Genomic DNA, 23,607 nt, shown 5'->3' with positions numbered 1-23,607 from the left:
GATCCTGTTTCCTACCTTCAAGCCAATTTTGTTTCAAATAGCTAACTCTCCCTGGGTTCCATTTGATCTAATCTTGCTAACCAGTCTGTCATGTGGAGCTTTGGTGAATGCCTTGCTGAAGTCCATAATAGACAGTGTCCACTGCTTTGCCTTCTTCAATCTTCTTTGTCACTTCTTCAAAAAACTCAATCAAGTTAGTGAGACAAGATTTCCTACTCACAAAGCCATGTCTACCATCCCTAATCAGTCTTTGCTTCTCTAACCACATGCAAATCCTGTCCCTCAGAATCCCCTCCAGCAATTTACCCACCACTGACATCAGGCTCAACGGTCGATGGTCCTCTGGCTTTTCCTTAAAGAATGGCACCACATTAGCCACCCGGCCTTCTGGCACTTCACTAGTGTCAGTGATACAAATACCTCAGCAAGGGGCCAGCAATTACTTCCCCAGCTTCTCCCAGAGTTTGTGGGTAACACCTGATCAGGTGCCAGGAACCTATCCACCTTTATGCATTTTAAGACATCCAGCACCTAGATCTCTGTAATATAGACACTTCTCACGACTCATTATTTATGATTCCAAGCTCTCTCACTGCCATATCCTTCTCTGCAGTAAATACTAATGCGAATACTCATTCACTATCTCAGCCTGCAGTTCCACACAGACAGCCTTGTTGATCTTTAAAGGGGCCCCTATTTTTTCCCTTGTTGTTTTTATGTCCCAAATGAAGTTTCAGAATCTCTTGGGATTCCCCTTAACTCAATTTGCCAAAGATAGCTCATGTCTCCTTTTTGCCGTCCTGATTTCCCTCAAGTATACTCCTACTGCCCCTATACTTTGAAGGATTGACCCAAATCCTGATGTCAGTACCCAACATGTGCTGCCTTCTTTTTCTTGACCAGAGCCTCAATTTCTCCAGTCAGCCAGTATCCCCTACATTTACCAGCCTTGCCCTTCACGTGAACAGGAACATGTGCCTGGCTCTCCTTATTTTAGTTTTGAGGGCCTCCCACTTTCCAAGCATTCCTTGACCTACATATTACCTCTCCCGATCATCTTTTGGAAGTTCTTGCCCAATAATGTCAAAGTTGGCCTTACTTCAATTTAATGCATATTTAGAATTTTGAAATGTATAAGTTTTATATGTAAACTGATCACATCTGCCTGCATCTGGCATATACTCCTCTAAAGCTCTCTTATCTATGTCCCTATTCAAGTGTCTTTTAAACAATGTGACTGTACCTGTATCTGCCACTTCCTCTGAGTTTGTTCCACACGTGGACAAGTTCGTAAAAATAAAAAAATCCATGTCTTTTTAAATATGTATTTCTCCTCTCACCTTACATACATGTCCCCTTGTCTTGAAATCACCCAACCTTGGGAATAAACCCTTGCTATTCGCATAATCTGTGCCCTCATGATTTTATCAACCTCTAAGGTCACTCCTTAACCCATTATACTCCAGTGAGAAAAGTCCTAGCTTTGTCTGTCTATTTGATAATCAAGCTCTCCAATCCTGGCAACATCCCAGCAAGTCTGTTCTGAACTGTCTCCAGTTCAATAATAATGTCCTTCCTGTAACAGGGCAACCAGAGCTGCACACAATACCTCAAATGAAGCCTCAATGTCCTATACAACCTCAACATAACATCCCAACTCTGAGACTCAGAGGTCTGAGCAATGAAAGCAAGTGTGCTAAACAACATATTAACCACCCTGACTACTTGTCTACATAAACTTCAAAGAATTATGTACCTGAATCTCAGCATTTCTCTGTTTCACAACTCTACCCTGGGTGCAACCATCAATTGTTGGTCCTACCCTGTTCATTTTACCAAAATACAATATCTCACATTTATTCAAATTGAACTTCATCCTCCACTTCTCAACCCATTGACATAATTGATCAAGATCTCACTGTCATCTTAGATAACCTTCACTAACCACTAATTCTCGTATCGTCTGCAAACTTACTAATCTTGTCCCTTAAATTCGCATCCAAATCATTAATATAAATGAGAAACAAAAGTGGCCCCTGCACAGATTGCTGTGGAACACACTGGTCACAGAACTCCACTCTGAAAAATCCCCAACACCACATTCTCTCCGACAACTAAGCCAATTCCGCTTCCAATAAGCGAGCTCTTCCTGAATCACGTGTGATCTAACTTTACTCATTAGTCTACCACGTGGAACCCGGTCAAAGGCTTCACTCTCACTCTGGGAGGTGCTGCAAATCTGACCCAATTCCCCCGCTATTTGTCCATCATTCCTTGAAAAGTTAAATCCCAACTCTCTTCTGAGAATAACTGCTAAATCTGCATCCAGCTACCATTCAGACTGTTCCAGATCCTGGGAACTTGCTGAGTCAAACAAACAATCTTCACATTTTCACCCTGCATTATTTGCCAATTAGCTGAATGTTGTATTCTACGGTTACCAAACATTGCTACAATGGAGAATTATCTCGGCTTCTGTTAGCTCTCTCCAAGCCAGAGACCCACCATAATTTTAATTGACTTATGGGATGTGGTCTTTCCTGCACAAACTAATATTGATTGCCCATTTTTATTGGATTTGGAGAAAGTGGTACTTTCTATGACTGCTGCACTCCATGTGCTGTAAGTACACCACTGTGTTGTTATGATGATAATCCACCCTGGAGCCTCACTACCCTCCCGATTGCAGGAATCATACCTCAAACTTCACTACCCACCTGATCATGCCCTCGAGCCTCACTACCTGCATTACTGCAGGCATTACCATCGAGCCTCAACACGCTTCACATCTCTGGAATCCCTCTCCAGCCTCACTACCTGCCTATCGTTGGAATCCCCCACTAGCCACATAACTCACACCATCTATTCAGATTCCTCCAGTCTCACAAACCACCTCATCTCTAATCTCCTCCAGCCCACAAACTTCTTTAGCTCTATAATTGTCTTCAGCCTCACAAACCTCCCTTTGTCTGAGGTCTCCTCCAGCCTCACAATCTTCCCCATTTCTGTAATCTCATCCAAGCTCACTTTTCCCTATTTTTGGAATCTTCTCCGGTCTCAGAACCCTTCCTGTCTCTAATATCGTCCAGCCTCACAAATGGATGATACAAGAATGATATTTCTTTCCTCTAATACAATCCTTATTTTTATACATCCACTTGATGGCGGTACTTTCAATTTCCTGGGCTTCAGGCCCCTGAATTTCGAGGTAAACCGCATTACGTCTATACCTCACTTTTCTCCCGAAAATACTGACCAATCATGAGTCATTTGTTCTAATATCTCATATTCTGAAATGACTTGACATATTGCTGGGTATCCTCCTATGTGAAGAGTCTCGGAGGTCTACAGCACAGAAAAAGTCTTTGTGGCCCATCCAGCCTGTGCCAGTTAAAAACCACCACCTAACTATTCTAATCTAATTTTCCAGAACTTGGCCCATAGACTCTGCATTGGCATCACAAGTGTGCATCTATATATATCTTAAACGCTATGAGGATCTCTGTGCCTACCACCCTCACAGACAGTGAGGTTCAGTGCCATTGTCACAGCATGATGACATTACAGACAGGAAAAGAGACGAGCTGAGTCTGTGCAAACCAAAGATCCCCCACACACTGTGAAAGACGGGAGGGTGCCTGATCGGAGGCAGAGGAGATTTAACAGAATGGTTTGTAGGGAGAGGGTTTTTAGTTGCATGGTTAGGGCTGTTTTTATTATAATTTTGTGTGACTTAGACATTTCTGGTACATATTGAGAATATCCATCTACAATAGATGGACTTCCTCTCAATCTCTCTCCTCGCCTGGGGTGCAGTAATCTTCAGGTTAAACCAGCCCTATGGTCAGGTAGGACAATGGTGACTTTACCTTAGGCATAGTGATGCCACTGTGCCTCGGTGGTGTAGAGGGGAATGTTGCATGTGGTGGATGGGACACCACTCTGACACTGCTTCATCTGGAGGATGTTACCTTTCTTTAATATTGTTGGGGCTGTACTCATGCAGGGAAGTGGAAAATGTTCCAACACAATCCGGATGAGTGCCTTACACACAGGAAACAAACTGTCATTGGGTAATCAGGTGCTTGGGGAAACTAAGATTGATCTCCTTGTAACAAAGGATTTTGAGGGGACCTTTGATAGGAGGTGTTTACAAAAGATAAACATTAGGACGGCAAAATGTACACTCAACTGGCCATAAAAAAGGGCTACAGGACATATATTAAAAGTCGTAGGAAAGATCTATTGAGAGAATGGGGTAATAAGAAAGAAATTTTACATGGCAAATGGGAATGAGCAGGAACACAATACTCACACACAATGCGAATATCCAGGTCCTGATTGAATTGAGTAATTCTGTCAGAGTTTGGTGTTACAATTATTGAGCTTCCTACCTGAAAGTCCACTTGTAATATCCTGTAACACAAATTCATAAAATCCATCACTGTCAGAGTAGGAATCCACAACATCCCCTCCTCCTGGCCGAGGGTAACTGTGCATTGTTCCTGCTGCACATTATTCCTTGTGGGAGTCAGCAGCTGATTCGAGGGATTTCTATTTGGGTTTCTAGGAATTTCCACATTGGGGCTTCATGTCACTGAACAGAACAACAGGTGTTTGACACAAGGCAAAGAATGGCCAAGATTTAGTGAGATGCAGGCAGCAGGATTTGCTTCCTTTTCTTTCCTTCTGTGCTGCTGCACTGCCACAATGAGACATCAGCTTTTCCGGCCCAATGCAACTTGATGAACAAGTTGTCTCGATTCTGAGAAATGGGCAGTAAGCTTCTCCCAGTCATTTGAAAAAACACCCCTTAAAAAGGCAGCAATTACGTATGTGTCATGTTGCCCAGTGCTCCCAACAAAAAGATGAGAAGAATGAGGAAGGATCTCATAAAAAGGGATAACAGTCAAGTTCCATGAGGGTTAGAGTTTATGGAGAGATATTGATAAATGGGCGACAAGTCGGCAAATGGAGTATAATTTGGGAAAACGTGAAGTTGCTAATTTTTGAGGAGATGACCAAAGAACAGTGTTATTTAAAAATGTAAAAACTGTGGAAAACTGCAACACAAAAGGGATTCAGGAATAATTGTGCAGGAAGCATGAAGCGAGCATACAGTTGCAACAGGTAATCGGGAAGGGTCATGGGATGTTATCCTTATGTCAAGGTGTTTGCAGTAGAAGAGTTTGGAATACATGTCTTAGGACAAATGTACAACTTGCTGGCAAGACCACATCTGGAAGAATGTGAGCAGCTTTTTTGGTCCACTTATTTGAGCAAGTATATAACTTCACTGGAGGCATTTCAAAGAAGATGAACTAAGATGATCATTGGTTTGGAGGGATTATGTTTTAAGCTAAGACGAAACAGGTCTGGAATATACTAACTAGATTTTTTTGAAGAATGAGAGATGTTCTAATTAAAAATAGAGGATTCTCAAGGGAGTTGACAGGATAAATGCTGAGGAAATATTTCTCATCGTGGGAGCAGATTCTCGATAAGGCAGAGAAGAGAGGGTTCTCTTTTGGAATTGTCAAGCTTAAGGCAACACAGACATGGGTAAGGGGTTTCAGTCGCGAATGAGCTGGAGTGAGGTGGAGAGAAGGAGCATTTTAGAGATTGAAATTTCTGGCATTTGTGATTGAAATGTACGGTAAGATGTTCATCTTGAGACCAGATATGACAGCATTATTGAGAAGGGTGCAGTTCAGCCTCAGACAGTTCCCAATGAGAGGGATGGATTCAGTACAATAGTAAGGAAAAATAATTTGTAATAATAACTGAAGGCAATGTGTTTTACTATCACAAAGTGTTATTGGAGGAAATTTCAACTAATCAAGTAGTGGAAGCATGATAAGCAGTTTTATAACTGAGTAACAGTGGAGCAAAGTGATGGAGACGAGTTCGATCTGAACATTGTAGAATACATGTGAAAGTTAACACAGTGCTTGTGGAAGATCTCACCTCCTGGAAGTATGTTGGTGAGAAACAGCATGGGCCAAGGATAGATCCTGGAGGGACATTTACGACATGGATTTCAGACAGGAAAGAGAGATGGAGTGGGATTTTCCAATGACGGTGAGGTCGAACATTGGTTTTAAACAGAATGGGTGAGAAGGACATAACCGGAAAAGAGAAACAGACAGAACAAGTAACAATATCTGTGAATTGGCATGGGGGAAGAGGCAGGGAGGAGGAGGAGGAGGAGAAATAAGAGTTGGAATATTTGTAGTTTAGTGAGAATAGGGCAAAGTGTTAAGATGAGCTCTGATAAGGCTTGACATGAAACTGGACAAAGATGCAAGTTTAAGCCTAAAACGAGGAGCAACATGCTAAGCAATTTGGTTTGGTGGGCTTGTGGAAGAGAGGGAAGCAGCAGAGGCAGCTGATTGGATTGTCTCAATCTTAGTGACATAGAAACTGCATGTGTCTCCTTCACTTGCTGTTGGAGCGGAGGATGGAGGAGACAGGATGATGGACAGTGTTTTGCAAAGAAACAATGCCTGTGTTAGTGATATTTAAAAATGAGTGAACAAACCTGATGACTAACTTTTATCCAGAATGTTAAAATGTACAACAGAAGTCCAGGTTCAAATCCTATCTCAGCAGATGGTGGAATTTGAATTCAATAAAAAAAAACTGGAGGAATCAACTGGTTGCCATGGCAACAATTGCTGATGACAGAGTGAAAAAAAAATCTAATGTCCTTCGGGGAAAGAAATTTGCCAACCTCAGCAAGCCACTCAGTTGCAAATCACTGCAAAGTTTCAACAAAGGAATGAAGCTGGGTGGCCCATTTGGCATCCACCAGGGAACTAGGAAAGACAACTGCAGAATCAGCCCTATCGGCCCCCCAAACTCCTGCTTAATAATATCTGGGGGCTAGTGGCAAAATTTGGAGAGCCGCTTCAAAGACGAGTCAAGGAACAGTGTCAGACTCATGGAAACATACCTGGCAAACAATGACACACACCACTATCATTGTCCTTAGTGAAGCCCTGTCCCAGCAGACGTGACAGCACAGTGCTATTCTGACCAGATTATTTGACCTGGGAGTACTCAACATTGACTCTGACGCCTGGAAGTCTCATGGCTCCTGCTGATTACCATGTACCATCCTCCCTTGGTTGATAAATCAGCAGTAGTATTATCGCTAGATTATTAATCCAGAGACCCAGATAACATTCTGGGGACCTGGGTTCGCATCCTGCCATGGCAGATGGTGAAACATGAATTAAATAATGATCTGGAACTAAGATTCTCATGATGACCATGAAACCATTGCCAATTATCAGGAAAGACCCATCTGGTTCACTTATGCCCTTTCCGGAAATGTGCCATCCTTACCTGGTCTGGATGACATGTGACTCCAAACCCATAGTGATGTGCTTGACTCTTAACTGCCTTCCAGGTAATAAACGCTGGTCCAGCCAGCGATTTCCACATCCCAAGAGGGAATTTTAAGAAACAAAAAACTCCATCATGTTGAACAGCACTTGGAGGAAGCACTGCGAGTGTGAATAGCACTAAATGTACTCAATGTCCACATCAGGAGTAGTTTGCAGGAGGATTACCAATCAGGCTGGTCGGGTCCTGAAGGACAAAGCTGCTTGGCTGGGACTGCAGCAGGTGCTGACGCACCAAAGGGGGAAAATATAGCTGATCTCATCATCACCAATTTCCCAGCTGCAGAGGCATCTGTCCATGACAGGATTGTTAACAGCAACCACCGCACAGTCCTGTGGAGACAAAGCCTCATCTTAAACTTGAGAATACCCCCCATTGCATTGGGTGGCACTAACTTCGGCTAAAAGGGACAGACTTGGAACAGACACAGGAGCTCAAAACCAGATATCTATGAGGCTTTGAGAGAGACTGCAACAGTAGCAGACCTTCTCCAGCACAATCTGTAACCTCATGGCCCAGCATATCCTAGAGACACCCATTGCCATTGATCCAGGGGACCAACACTGCTTGAACGGAGAGTATTGGAGGGCATGCCAAGGGCAGCACCAGGCATACCTAAAAATAAGGTGCCAACCTGGTAAAACCACCAAACAGGACTATCTGCATGCAAAATAGCATAAGCAGCAAGAGTTAGAGCTAAGCCACCCCATAACCAATAGATCAGATGCAAGCTCTGCAGTTCTACCACACCCAGTCGTGAACAGTGATGGACAATTAAACAACTCACTGGAGGAAGAATGCCAAAAATCCCCATCTTTACCCGACACAGGAGCCCAACCTCTCCTTGCAAAAGACAAGTCTGCAGCAATCTTCAGCCAGAAGTGCCAACTGGATGATCCATCTCAGCCTTCTCCAGAGGTCCCCAACATCAGAGATGTGAGTTTTCATCCAATTTGATTCATTTCACATAATATTAAAGAAATGAATGAACAGTGCAAAGGTTATGGGCCCTGGCAACACTCTGACAATAGTAGCGATGACTAGTGCTCTAGAGCTTGCTAGCATCCAAGCCAAACTATTTCAGTCCTGCTACGGCGCTGGCATCTCCTAACAATTTGGAAAACTGCCCAGGTCTGTTCAGCACAAAAACATTGAAAATCCAACCCGACCAATTTCCCCTCAAGCAATCTACTCTCTATCATCAGTAAAGTACTGGAAGGTGTTGTCAACAGCAGTATTAAACAGCACTTACTCAGCAGTAACCTGCTCAGTGACACCCAGCATGGGCCATGGTGGGCACTCAGTTCCTGATCTTATTACAGACTTGATCCGCAAATTCACAAACAGCTGAATTCCTGAGGTGAGGTGAGGGTAAACAGCAGAGCCCTGCACAAAAACCACGTACTTCCACTTCAGTGACAATGACTGACAGTGACACCTTAGTTTCAGCTCATCTGCTGAACCTCTCATCTATTCCTGTGTTACCTCTAGGCTTAACTATCCAAACTCACTGCCAGTCGGCCTCCCACATTCAATGTCCCTGTAACCTCAAGAATACCTAAAGTTCTGCTGCACACAAGTACATTTGTACCAAGACCTGTTCACCCATCACTGCTGTGCTCCCTGACCCACAAAGGCTCCTGTTTATAAGCAACAATTTAAAATTCTCAGATAATAAAATGTGAGGCTGGATGAACACAGCAGGCCAAGCAGCATCTCAGGAGCACATTGGCCTGCTGTGAAGCTTTTGTGCTCCTGAGATGCTGCTTGGCCTGCTGTGAGCTTTTGTGCTCCTGAGATGCTGCTTGGCCTGCTGTGAGCTTTTGTGCTCCTGAGATGCTGCTTGGCCTGCTGTGAGCTTTTGTGCTCCTGAGATGCTGCTTGGCCTGCTGTGAGCTTTTGTGCTCCTGAGATGCTGCTTGGCCTGCTGTGAGCTTTTGTGCTCCTGAGATGCTGCTTGGCCTGCTGTGAGCTTTTGTGCTCCTGAGATGCTGCTTGGCCTGCTGTGAGCTTTTGTGCTCCTGAGATGCTGCTTGGCCTGCTGTGAGCTTTTGTGCTCCTGAGATGCTGCTTGGCCTGCTGTGTTCATCCAGCCTCACATTTTATTATCTTGGAATCTCCAGCATCTGCAGTTCCCATTATCTCTGATACTAATTTAAAATTCTCACCCGTGATTTAATTCCTGGCTGTGACGAGCCCTATCTCCCTGCACACACAACCTTCAAGAGTTCGATAACTCATTTAGTTCCAGACTCCAACAATGTGTTTAATCATCCCTTCACTATTGGAGGCTGTTTCTACAGTTGCCAGAAAACGTGATCTGGAATTCCCCTGATAAACCTCTTAGGTTTGCTTTCCTTGAGAGAGTCAGGAAAACCTGTAGATATGGTAACTTTTTGGTCACCTGACCTAATATGGCCTTACGTCAAAAGTTTGTTGATAATATTTTTGTGAAATTATAAAACATGATAAAAATACAAATAGTTTGTTGATTTGGACATACACCATTAGCTCTTCAGTATCGCTAGATGAATGATCTGTAACTTCTCAAATGGAGCATTGTGAGAGCACCTTTATCATACAAACTGAAGCAGCACACGAAAGTTAAACATCACCTTCTCCACAGGGAACAGGGCTTTGGCAACGATCGCTGGTATCTGTGGAAGGAGAAACACACAGTAAATGTTGCAGAAGTGCAAAATGAATGACAGATAAAAACGCTGTAGAATTTGGTGGTCTGAAATGGAAGAAAAATACACTCTCTTTCTGGGAAAATATTTCCTGACTGTGAAAGATACCATTCAAAAATTAATCTGGTAAGAGAGCAGCACATGGTCAGGGGGTGGGCAGCAGTGGAAAATTTATTTACAAAAAAGGTACAAGGAAATTACAGTAAAATACTACAGAGATCAAATCTATCCATCATTAGAGACTGAAGAGATTAGACACCGACAAAGGTGATCAGGGAGCACAGAAGTGAGCAAGAGCAGTGTGAGCTGCTATGATCCAACAGTCTGGGAAAAAAAATCCATAAGAAACAAACATTTCTCTTGGATAAGAGATAATAGGAACTGCAGATGCTGGAGAATCCAAGATAACAAGGTGTGGAGCTGGATGAACACAGCAGGCCAAGGAGCATCTTCGGAGCAGGAAAGCTGACGTTTTGGGCCTGGACACCACTTCAGAAATGGGGGAGGGGAAGAGGATTCTGAACGAAATAGGGAGAGGGGGGAGACAGATCAAAGATGGAGAGAAAAGATATTTGGAGAGGAGACAGACAAGTTAAAGAGGCGGGCATGGAGCAGGTAAAGATGAGGAGAGGTGGGGAGGTAGGGAGGTGATAGGTCAGTCCAGGGAGGACAGACAGGTCAAGGGGGTGGGATGAAGTTAGTAAGCAGGAAATAGGGGTGCAGCTTGAGGTGGGAGGAGGCGATAGGAGAGAGGAAGAACAGGTTAGGGAGGCAGGGACAAGCTGGGCTAGTTTTGGGAGGCAGTTGGGGGAGGGGAGATTTTGAGGCTTCTGAAATCCACATGGACACCATTGGGCTGCAGGGTTCCCAGGCAGAATATGTGTTGCTATTCCTGCAACCCTTGGGTGGCATCATTGTGGCACTGCAGGTGGCCCAGGATGGACATGTCATCTGAGGAATGGGATGGGGAGTTGAAATGGTTCGCAACTGGGAGGTGCAGTTGTTTCTTGCGAACTGAGCGTAGGTGTTCTGCAAAGCAGTCCCCAAGCCTCCGCTTGGTTTCCGCAATGTAGAGGAGGCCACAACGGGTACAGGGGATGCAGTATACCACATTGGCAGATGTGCAGGTGAACATCTGCTCGATGTAGAAAGTCTTCTTGGGGCCTGGGATGGGGGGGGGGAAAAGAGAAGAGGGAGGAGGTGTGGAGGCAAGTGTAGCACTTCCTTTGGTTGCAGGGGAAGGTGCTGGGAGTAGTGGGGTTGGAGGGCAGCGTGGAGCGGACAAGGGAGTCACGGAGAGACTGGTCTCTCCGGCAGGCAAGCAAGGGTGGGGAGGGAAAAATGTCTTTGATGGTGAGGTCGGATTGCTGATGGCGGAAGTGTCAGAGGATGACGTGTTCGATCCGGAGATTGGTGGAGTGGTATGTGAGGATGAGGGGGATTCTTTTTCAGTTGTTATTGCAGGGATAGGGTGCGAGGGAGGAGTTGTAGAAAAATGCAGGAGACACGGTCAAGGGTGTTCTTGACCACTCCGGTGGGGAGGTGGGGAGTGGAGTTGCGGTCCTTGAAAAACAAGGACATCATAGATGTACGGGAGTGGAATCCTGGGAGCAGATGCGGCAGAGGTGAAGCAATTGGGAATAGGAGATGGCACTTTTGCAGGACGGTGGGTGGGTGTGAGATGTTAATGTGATAACATCCCATTAATTTAAAGAAGTATAGAAATCAAAGTCTTTCATCTGCATTTGATTCCTATACAGAGACTTTGACTTATAGAAGTAAAGTCTTTTATCTACTCACATCGGTATGCAGACACTGCCCTGAAGCTTCCTGCCCAGCTAGGAATTCAGTGTAAAGCTTTTGTAACTCATCTTCTCACACATCGGCATGCAGACACTGTCTTACGTTTCCTGACTGAACTGAAATTAGAATCAATCTGTATCAAATAGGGTTAGGTGGGGAAATTTTGTAAAGGTGTGAAACCTCTAAAGCATGTAACTTCTGTCGCTGACTAAGGGGCCAGGGCACTGACTTTGTCCTAGCCAGACACACTGGCAACTTGAAATCACAATCTGTCCCGGACAACAACTCAAAATCACCTCCTGCCATGAGCAGCTACTTCACAAGCAATCGATACTATATCCTGGTCTTTTATGTTGTCCATGTAATAATTGCTTGGTATCCTGTTTTTGTCTGTTGTAGTAATTGTTTTATGTATCATGTCATTGGAGGTTGTGAAATCGTTTTCTGTATCATGTCTTTTGTAAAGTATAAAAAGCAGGGACTGTCCGGGGAGAACTCCTTGTGAGACTTTGCACTGTGTGCCGGGTTGAGTACAGTGATTCTTCACAGCTTGTACTTGCTTGGTAAGAAAATGATTTGTGTTTTTCTAAACAGGTCAGTGTCTTGTTATTGCAGCACGTCCGTGAGGGTCTCCGAAAACAAACTTGACAGGTGGGAGGAGGTGTATTCTAGGTAGCTGTGGGAGTCAGTGGGCTTGAAATATATATCGGTTTTGAGATTGTTCCCCAAGATGGAAATAGAGGACCAGGAAGGTGAGAGAGGTGGTTAGAGATGGTCCAGGTGAACTTAAGGTTGGGGTGGAAGGTGTTGGTGAAGTGGGCAAACTGTTCGAGCTCCTCATAGGAGCACGAGGCAGCGCCGATACAGTCATCCATGTACTGGAGGAAGAGGTACGGAAGAGGGATTGTTCCAACAAAGAGACAGGCAAAGCTTGGGCCCATGCAGGTACCCATGGCCACCCCCTTTGTCTGTAGGCAGTGGGACGAGTTCACCGAAGCACATAATGGGGTCAGTGGAGGGGAACTGGTCAGACCTGCAGGACAGGAAATAGCGTAGGGCTTTGAGGCCATCTGTATGGGGTATGCAGGTGCTAATGTGGTATACTGCACCGCTGCACCCGTTCTGGCCTCCTCTATATCAGGGAAACCAAGCAGAGGCTTGGGGACCACTTTACAGAACACCTACACTCAGTTCGCAATAAACAATTGCTCATCCCCACCTCCCTAACCTACTCTTCCTCTCACCTATCCCCTCCTCCCATCTCAAGCCACACCCCCATTTCCTACTTGCTAACCTCATCCCACCCCTTTGACTTGTTGGTCCTCCATAGACTGACCCATCCCCTCCCCACCTACACTCACCTTTACCTGCTCCATCCCCACCTCTTTAACTTGTCTGTCTCCTCTCCACTTGTCTCCCACTCTCTCCCTGTTTGTTTCAGCATCCCCTTCCCCTCCCCCATTTCTGAAGGGTGTGGGCCCGAATACGTCAGTTTTCCTGTTTCTCTGATGCTGCCTGTCCTGTTGTGTTCCTCCAGCTTCACCCCCGGCCCTTTTAAAGTTTCAAAGCTGTCGCGCATGCGCCCCGCGGACCACTGCCCCCAATAAAGATGGTGACGGTCACACGGGCCGATCGCCATCTGAGGCGTTGATTTGTTTTCTGCAAACGTGAGTCTGGGAGTTTCAAATGGGTGTGTTTTCCGACGTGCACTAACTGTTTGTAAAACTTCCAAACCCATACGAATATCACTTCCCTCCAGCTTTCTACCGTTTTGCTTTCTTTACTGTGGCCTGCTCTTACCTCAATTGCACAAATCTTGGTCTCAGCGAAGGATCTAGGCCCGAAACGTCAGCTTTCCTGCTCCTCTGATGCTGCTTGACCTGCTGTGCACATCCAGCTGCACACCGTGTTATCTCGGATTCTCCAGCATCTGCAGTTCCGGTTATCTCAGCGACTCTGCACCGCACTCGTGGATGATCACGTGGTTTTCACTGATCCCGCCCTCCCTTCATTCCGATTGGGCGATATCCGTCCGGTCATGCACGGCACACCTGTGCTCCTATTGGTCGCGCACTGACATCAATCAGCCAGACTTCACCGTGAGCTGGAGCATGCGCAGTGCTTTGTGTTATTGTTGGAAGCAAATGAACGTCGTCGCAATGTTGCATTTTGAGACGAATGAGACTGAAAACCGGATCTGTCTTTTTACCTTCACAGATGCTGCCAGACCTGCTGAGCTTTTCCAGCAACTTTGTTTTTGTTCCTGATTGACAACATCCCAGTTCTTTTGTTATTTTTTAATAAGTCGCGATTGAAAAGGCTTCCTGCAGCTCAAAGCTAAAGGTACTCTTGATACCGCTCTGTCAGCCAATAGAGAAATAGCGGTGAAATAAGGGTAATAAATACAGGTCTAGCAGTCCTCAGGTAAGATGTAAAGGGAATAATTATGAATATGAAGAACATCACGTGGTGAAGTGAGGTGAGTGTTGTTCATATGAACTGTGATTGGGCAGAGAGGGAGGTTAATCAAAAAAGAACAAGCAGAAAAGAGATTCTCAAGAAAGGTCTGTGCAATGGAAAGCAACGAGAATCAGAAGATAAAAGCCCAACACAAGAAAAAGTTTGAAGACCGTGGCTGCAGAAACTCCAATAAGTTGTTTCACTGCTCTACTGCCTAGTTATTGACTTAAGCAGTATAATCCACATTCAACTCTAAGTAGCTGTCTGAGTTTGTCACTGTAGTTTACTTCATAACAGATAAACTCCACACTTTGTCTCAATAAAGCTGACAGTTGGTTCACCAATTAGTTCTGCTGCCAAGTCCGTTCTTGTTTGAAAAGGGGTATAGATCACATTTAAATAGACAATGAAAAATGTCAATCCAGGCTGGGAGCAAAATTCTACTCCCTCGCCACTGACTCCATCCCTGCCCCAGGTAACTGGCAGGTAACACACTGGTCACAGTCAGGGTGCAATATTTCACCCCAAGATGAGCTTCTAACCACATTACTCACCCCCACACTCATTATCACAAAGACCACATACAATTTCAACCTCAACAGCATCTCAGGTCATCTGCTGCTGAAACTCTCATCCATTCCTTTGCTACCTCTCGACTTAACTCCCCAAACACACTCCCGGCCGGCTTCTTAATACTACTTCCCTGAAATCTTGAACTGATCCAAAAATCTGCTGCCCATGTGTTTATTCTCACCGATTTTAACATCTTCAAGTTTTGTCATTCTGTGCTCACTAACATAAACATTTTCTCAGTGGCAAAGCACCAAGGTTTTGAAATTCATATCCTTATTTTGAAATTTTGGCATCACACCACTTTCGTTTGATAGTCCCTCCAGCTGCAAACCCCTCTGAGATTTATCTGAAGAAGGGTCACTGGACACAAAACAGTAATGCTGCTCTCTCTCTCCACAAGCACTGCCAGATAAGCTGAGTTTTACATCAATTTCTGCTTGTGTTACAACTTTCAAGCATCTACTGTCATTTTGCTTTTTCCTTCAAGACATTTGTTCTCCCTGACTTCCAACCTCCTGTGGATTTCTGGTTTTAACTCCCACCTTTTTCATGTTTTCAGTTCCTAAGGCCATAAGCTCTTGAATTTACTCCCTAAACATCCGTGGTTTTCAAAGTCCCCTTGTTTGTTCAGGATATTCCTTGAAACCTACTTCTTTGGCCAGTTTTGGGTCACTTGTCCTAATAAGTACCTGGTATCAAATATTGTTTTGTGACAACCTTGTGTAATATGTCAGATCATTGGATTGAATCAAAAATGTGAAAACATTTAAATTGTTCTTTTGGAAAACATCACTAATCCTTCACGATCATTTGGGAACTCGTTACCTAATATCATTGCAAGTGCGACTTCACCACATGACCTGCACTGGTTCAGAAAGGTCAAACATCAAGTTCTCCAGATGTAACTGAGGATTGGCAATAGTTACTGATACCTTTGGAGAGTGATCCAACGTTCATGTATCTGGATATGGTGAATGAATAGACAATAGGTGCTGGAGTAGGCCGTTCGACCCTTCGAGCCAGCACCACCATTCATTACGATCATGGCTGATCATCCACAATCAGTATCCTGTTCCTGCCTTATTCTCATAACCCTTGATTCCACTATCTTTAAGTGCTCTATCTATCTCTTTCTTGAAAGTATCCAGAGAGTTGGCCTCCACTGCCTTCTGGGGCAGTGCATTCCATATATCCATCGCTCTCTGGGTGAAGAAGTTTTTCCTCGACTCTGCTCTAAATGGCCTACCCCTTATTTTTAAACTGTGTCTTCTGTTCTGGACTCACCCATCAGCGGAAACATGCTTCCTGCCTCCAGAGTGTCCAATCCCTTAATAATCTTATACGCCTCAATCAGATCCCCTCTCATCCTTGTAAACTCAAGTGTATACAAGCCCAGTCGCTCCAATCTTTCAACATATGATAGTCCCGGACGCCATTCCAGGAATTGAGCTCGTGAACCTACGCTGCACTCCCTGAATAGCCAGAATGTCCTTCCTCAAATTTGGAGACCAAAGCAGCACACAATACTCCAGGTGCGGTCTCACCAGGGCCCTGTACAGCTGCAGAAGGTCCTCTTTGCTCCTGTACTCAATTCCTCTTGTTATGAGGCCAGCATGCTATTAGCTTTCTTCACTGCTTGCTGTACGTGCATGCTTGCTTTCATTGACTGATGTACAAGAACACCTAGATCTCGTTGTACTTCCCTTTTACCGAACTTGACTGCATTGAGATAGTAATCTGCCTTCCTGTTCTTGCCACCAAAGTGTATAACCACACATTTATCCACATTAAACTGCATCTGCCACGTATCCGTCCACTCACCTAGCTTGTCCAACTCACCCTGTATTCTCATAACATCCTCCTCACATTTCACACTGCCACCCAATTTTGTGTCATCAGCAAATTTGCTAATATTACTTCTAATGCCTTCGTCTATATCATTAATATATATCGTAAACAGCTGCGGTCCCAGCACTGAACCTTGTGGTACCCCACTGGCCACTGCCTGCCATTCTGAAAGGGACCCGTTTATCACTACATTTTGCTTCCTGTCAGCCAGCCAATTTTCAATCCAACTCAGCATTTTGCCCCCAGTACCATGTGCCCTAATTTTATTCACCAATCTCCTATGTGGGACTTTATCAAAGGCTTTCTGAAAGTCCAGGTACACTACATCCACTGGTTCTCCCTTATCCATCTTCATATGGACATGTTGCAGAACCTGTTGGGTAGGAGAAGTTCAGAAACAGAACAGCGATGGCTTCCTTCTGACTCGAGAGGGTCTAACTTTACTTTTTAATTGAAAAATCTTCAGGTTCATTTATAGTTCTTCACGGAGTATGAATTGTTGAACTTATTCAGCTGCATGTGTCCAATAAATTTCTTCAGATGTGAGGTCAAAGAAATTCTAAACTATTCCTCATCCTCCCACAGACTTTCTCTCACTGTTAAGGTGCCTACTCATGGACTTAGGGGATCCAGGTACATGATTATTTGAAGTTTCCATCCCATTTAAACAGTGGTTAAACAGTCTTTTGGCACGGCAGCCTTCATTGCTCAATTGTTTCAGTTTCGGAGTTGGGAAGTCATATTGAGGTTGCACAGGATGTTGATGAGACCTCTTCTGGAATACAATGTGCGGTTTCTGTCACACAATTACAGGAGGCATATCATGAAGCTGGCGAGCGTTAAGAAGAGGTTTACCAGGATGTTGCCTGGTATGGAAGCTTTGATTTATAAAGAAAGGTTGGATAGACTTTGACTTTTCTTGCTGGTGCTTAGGAGGTTGAGAGGCGGCCTGTTAGAAGTTCATAAAATAATGAGACATGTAGATAGTATGAATTGTGGTCGTCATTTCCCAAGGATGGGAGATTTCAAGACTAGGGAATGTTTTTAAGTTGGGAGGAGATAATTTAATAAAAAAAAATGCAAGGCAGAACTTTGCAGTGACTGTGAACAAAGCAATGGCAAGTTCCAGCAGAGAAACAGGTGGCAAAGAAACAGGTGACAGCCAGGCATGTGAGGGCTAATGTGTTTCGTTTGCAAGTGACATTCACCGCTTCACAAAGTGGAGAACGTTGAAGTACAGCAGCGACGGTGATTATTTTGCAGGATATTCACCTTGCAAATGGTTTTTCCGCCAGTATCCCTGATTACATCGCAATCGACAGGATGAAAGCTGCAGCAAGACGTGTGGAGCCAGTGGTGTAATTGATACGGCATCTGATTTTGAATTGGAAGTTTGGAATATTGTATCCTCTCTCACTCGAGTGAAGTTGACAGCTTTTCTACCCTTGCAAATTGACAGACACTCCCGAAGAGGAATGTCTGGCCAACGCTGTTTTTGTCAGGTTCCCAGCAGCTTAAGTGAATGGATTGCTGGGTTTTGGAAATTGAAAATTGAAATTAAAAGGTAAATGAGTAACTTGAGTGTGGGGCTACTTCAGCTCATTGTATATTTCATATCCCACCTCATGGCAACAGTACCCATTGTCAGGAGAAACTGCATGTGTTCCACACAAAGCTGCCTTTTGCTGGGAAACCTTGTGTACAGCAGGAGAAGCGGGTAGAACACTGTGTGTATAAGACTGACACTGAGCCACACATTAAACGGTAAAGATAACAAGTAAAGTTGGAAACTTGCTCGCCCAGCTGGCTTGTTTTCGTTCAGACTTTTCGTCACCACGCAAGGTAACGTCATGAGTGAGACTTCCGAAGAAGCGATGTTGTTCTCCTCCACTTGAAATTTATCCTGCCCGGTCTGTTCTGGCAACTTCTGTCATTTCGCATTCTGTTCTGTATGGGTTGTATATGGGGTCCAATTCTTTATGTTTGCCGACTGCATTATGGATTGAGAACCATGCCTCTAGGAATTCCCATGTGTGGCTATGTTTGGATTGCACTACTACGGTTATGTTGTCCCAGTTAAACTGATGGCCTTCATTATCCGGGTGTACTGATATTAGGGAAAGTTTGTCATGTCATTTTGCTGCCGGCTGATGTTCATGTACACTGACGGCTAGTTTCCTTCCTGTCTGTCTGATATAATGTTTGTGGCAATCGTTGCACAGTATTTTGTAAACACTGTCAGTTCTGCATGTCGTGGGTATGGTGTCTTTAATCCTTGAGAATGTTTGTCGTAGCATGGCTTTGGGCTTGTGTGCTACCGTAATTCCTAGTGGTCATAGGAGTTGTCAGTTCTGATATGTTCTTGATGTGTGGCAGTGTGTCCAGTGTGTTCGGGCATAATGTGTCCTCTTCGTGTTGCTGTTTAGTCAGTACCTGTGGATGAAATTGCAGGGATAGCCATTCAAAGCGAAGATTTTGTATTGGTGTTCTTCCTCTTTCTGCATAGTTCTGGGTCATTGCAATGAGTGGTGACCCATTTAAATAGTGTCCCAACACAGCTTAGTTTGTGTTCCACTGACCTGAGTTAGTTGCCAAATTAAAAATATCCGAGCCCCTCAAGGCACTGACCCGAGTTGTGATGTGCAAAGGACAACACACAAAGGAGGATCCTTGTGTGATTGATCCAATGTGATCTGTATGCCAGGGTAACAGTGAAGACTGGTCTTCAACACCCACATTGAACCTGGCTCCACTTGGCCTCCAGTCACCTCTCACAAACTACCATTGCCCTTCACTTTTCCTGACCTCCCCTCTATTCTTGTTTTAAACTGATTGCACTTCAGGCAGTTTCAGCTGGCATTGCTGCTGTGGAACTGTAACATGGAGTGAATTGATTTTGACTGATCAATGACATAATTCTGCTTCTCAAGATCAGTCAATATTTCAGATTTATTACTTTAAATGATAACCATGAACAGGCTACGACAGTGAAGGCACTGAATCGTAATCTCTGGACCAGCAGGAAAGATCAGTTTATGGCACTCAGGACACTGTCTGATTCGGCCTTGCATTCTCCCAACCTTCTGCACATGATGCCCCTCTGCTCTGTTGCGGTTTTGTTACGTCTTGATATATAATAGTCTCCAGTTATCTATTCTTTTGTTATTTCCAATACATGAGACCCTCTTTCCATGTCTTGTGCCTGGCTGCACAGCTCAGTGGTCAGAGCACTGTTCTCAGAAACAAGTGGTTGTGAGTTCGAGCCTGTGATAGTGTTTGTGCATCCCCTGCTTCAAAGGGCAAAAAGAGCCCTTTAAAAATTATCTGAAATTATAACAGTATCATTTCCTCCACAGACCAGAAATATGTGTGAATTTCCACATTGCTGTTTGTCCTTCCACTTGAGGAGGAGCATTTGGAATGGCAGGAAGCAGCTGGCATCAGTGATGTTTGGCTGGAAGTACAAGGTGAAGCAGGAAAACTGTAGGTGAGCAATGGGGGAGGAGCACAAACCCAGGGCATCCATCAAATACTTCCATTTGTTGCTGTAAATAGGTTCTAGTTTTGGAGTCTGGAGTGGGACAATAGAGCCAAGTGAGTGAAGTTCTGCTTTCTGGGGGTTGCTCTCTCCGAAAGCCTCTGGCACTCTCGGTGGAAGGTGTCCTTGTTAGTTTCCTTCTGTGGGTGAAAATGAGGTTCACTTCCCCGAGGGGGCATGAGCACAGTCTTCACACCTCAAACTTCAGTTTTGCTTGTTGATTCCTCAAAGTGTTGACCCAGAAACCCGCACAGCACACACTTCATTGGGGAGACAATGGCCTGAGGTTGTTATCACTGGACAGTTAATCCAGAGACCCAGATAGTACTTTGGGGACTTGTGTTTGAATCCAGTTGCAGCAGACGGCGGAATTTGAATTCAATACAAACCTGGAATTAAGCGTCTAATGATGAGCATGAATCTGTTGTCCTTTAAGGGAAGTAAATTGGCATTCTTGCTTACATGTAACTCCTGACCCACAGCAATGTGGTTGACTCTTAACTGCTCTCTGGACATTTAGGAATGTGTAATAAATGTTACCCTAGCCAGTGATGCCCTCATCCCGTGAATGAATTTAAAAAGTACGTCAGGAATTCCTCCTGTATGCAATGATAACTGATTTGCTTTGCCCAATCTTTATGCAGACTGAAGTCACTGGACTCTTGAAGTCAGTGACCTTTTATCATAATTAGAGCTCTCCCTTTCTGCTGGTGTCTTCAATTTCCTTTTTAGTGCCTTCTGCTAAAATTACCACACGAGTTAACTGGGGTGTATATACATCGACCACTGTCAATTTCTGTCCCTTGATGTTTCTAAACTGTACCCAGACTCCATTTCACCAGAACTAATATCCATTGTCATTACCATATTAATTTTATTCCGTAGCCAGTAATGCTAACCTACCTCCTCCTTCTTGTCAGTCCTTCCAAGAAACTGAATATGCCTGGAGCCCAGCTTCAGACATTGTAGATATTTTGGTTTCTGATTTACCAAAACATCCTGGATTCTGGAAAAATCTGAGTTCAGTAGAAATTAGCAGTTGTAACACTGCTATGTAAGAAAGAAGGAGGAGCAAAAATAAGGAATAAAGCCAGTTAACATGATTTCAATCAGTTGGGAAAGTGCTTAATAATGTCTCTTCATTAAGTATGTTTCAGCAATGCACTTAAAACAAAAATCGTATCATCTGATTAAATCAACGTGGTCAATCCAGAAGAAGACATTCCATGATGGAGACAGGGCAGTTGCAGGTAAGTTCAAGGTCACCCTGGGGCCAGGCATGTTTGACAATTTCATTCCTTTTTGATAGTCAAACAAGTGAGGTCGCAAAGAGGAAACCAACAGCTGCATAACACCTGGATTCCCAAGAGGCATTTTGTAGGGTGTCACACTGGTGGCTAATAGATAAGAGAAGGGCTCTGGAACTGAAGGTAATGTATGAGCATGAATAGAGAGTTGGTGAACATGCAGGACATAACAGGAAGTGTTGTTGTGACTGTGATGAGAGGAGTGCAAAGGATTCGAAGGTGAATATAAAGGTTAAATTAACTTCAGGGATGTTTTTAAGGGACTTTCAGGACAGATGAGACCATCCATCCTCTTGACAGCTGACCAGCCAGTCTGGCCACCAAATAAATTAATAGATGTATTGGTCACATGTGGGCAGGCCTCCTGGTGCCTTCACCTCCATGGGCAATATACCAGGAAGGCTGTTCAGGGAAGATGGTGAAGATGGGAAACTGCATCCATGACATGATGCCCACGTTTACAAACAAGCCCTCCCCACATGACAACCGCGTACACGGAGATGAAGTGGAAAACAGCAGGTAACTGCTCGAACAGGTTTTGTGTTCTTTCTCAGGAAGGTTTTCTTTCAAAAAAGAATAAGCCCAGTGACGTCACAATGGTTTGCCTGTGATGTCATAAACACAAACAAGAATAAACAATAACTGCTGTGTGTCTTCACTTCATGTTGAGACAACGTGAGGTGAACATTGCAGACTTGTAGCTCTGCAGTTTCAAGTGCGAATCGCTTATTTCTTTTCTCTCCCTCATCAGTGTAATTAGAACTAACACGAATTGAAGCGGAGGGAAAGGAGCAATACCTTCGTGGTATCACTCTTGGTTGTGAGAAGAGTTTTGAGGTAATTTGAATTCAATATATACTGGACACTATTTGTAAAGAAATTGGATTTTAGTACGAATTTCAAAGACGGGAAAACTGGAAAAATGATGTGAATTTGGGGTAACCCGATTGAATTAATGTGTGTATGTTGTGGGTCGCAATGGTTCCAGTACTTGCCAAAACCAAAATTATATTGGCCACATTTTTGTGTCCGCTCTTTGATGGAGCAAAATGTTTCTTCTGGTCTTTGCTGAAGGTGATATTAGCAGGAAAAATGTTCATCTCGATGACCACAAGATCCCATTATCACAACAATTCGCAAAAAAAAACAAGAATGGAATTCTCCCGTATAAATCATCTACTACTTATCCCTCAGTGAATGTTGTTTCAATGGAAAAGCTAATCATTACCAATTGTTATTGATGAAAACGTGCTTTCTGCACATTAACCAGTGCCTTTCCGACATTACAGCAGCCAAAAAATAGTATTTAGATGAAAAAGGCCCTTTGGGAAATCATTCCAGATGTTCAAGGTGTTGGATTAGAGCAAAGCTTTGTTGAGTTTCATTTTGAACTGAAGTATCTGAAGGGTGATGTCCTGGCTGCTCAGCAGACAAGTTAAAATGTTAAATTGTTGAAGGAAGACCAAGTAGACAGTGAAGGCGCAAATGAATATTTGACATATGTAATGAGGCTGAAGTCAGCATATTTTTTGGTCTAGTATTTAAGTGTGATCGTACTCTTTCTCTTTTCATGTTGAATTTGGTTTTTACTTTTATGGTGTTTTCATTTGTCTTTTAGGTTTGACGATACTTCACCTTTCTCATTCCTCAGACTCCAACCCACTTTGATTCTGAAAGGTATGAGTTATCATTAATTTTTCACAAAGCACAAGCTTCAATCCAGTTCCTTGTCTCCCTGTGTTCAGTCAGGCATCGACTCACTTATTCCAGACCTCACATGGAAATTTGCCTTTCGAGACAATGGGAACTGCAGATGCTGGAGAATCCAAGATAACAAAGTGTGGAGCTGGATGAACACAGCAGGGAACTGCAGCTGCTTGGCCTGCTGTGTTCATCCAGCCCCACACTTTGTTTTCTTGGAAATATTCCTGCTCCTTTGTTCCATTTTCTCATACTCATCTGTGACATATTAAATTAG

At 44.0% G+C, this 23,607-nt stretch overlaps 2 long non-coding RNA genes across 5 annotated transcripts in view; one reads left to right on the top strand and one right to left on the bottom strand.

The window, feature by feature from the left end:
* The window catches only part of LOC132207658 (uncharacterized), a 23,120-nt gene extending 9,212 nt beyond the window's left edge, over positions 1-13,908 (bottom strand). The window contains exons 1-3 of one of the 4 annotated variants that reach the window (XR_009443674.1): positions 13,704-13,908; positions 10,026-10,067; positions 4,316-4,416 (exon numbers count right to left, since the gene is read on the bottom strand). This is a non-coding gene — a long non-coding RNA (uncharacterized LOC132207658). Of the gene's footprint in view, positions 1-4,315; positions 4,417-9,913; positions 10,068-13,703 lie in introns of those variants that run through there. The other 3 variants (XR_009443676.1, XR_009443675.1, XR_009443673.1) reach the window with 3 other exon arrangements.
* Positions 13,511-23,607, top strand: part of LOC132207659 (uncharacterized) — a 22,816-nt gene continuing 12,719 nt past the window's right edge. The window contains exons 1-2 of the long non-coding RNA XR_009443677.1: positions 13,511-14,246; positions 23,248-23,306. This is a non-coding gene — a long non-coding RNA (uncharacterized LOC132207659). The remainder of the gene's footprint in view (positions 14,247-23,247; positions 23,307-23,607) is intronic.

The sequence above is a fragment of the Stegostoma tigrinum genome, unplaced genomic scaffold (assembly GCF_030684315.1).
Source record: "Stegostoma tigrinum isolate sSteTig4 unplaced genomic scaffold, sSteTig4.hap1 scaffold_118, whole genome shotgun sequence".
In the NCBI taxonomy this organism is placed as follows: domain Eukaryota; kingdom Metazoa; phylum Chordata; class Chondrichthyes; order Orectolobiformes; family Stegostomatidae; genus Stegostoma; species Stegostoma tigrinum.
This window is presented reverse-complemented; position numbering and strand designations above follow the sequence as displayed.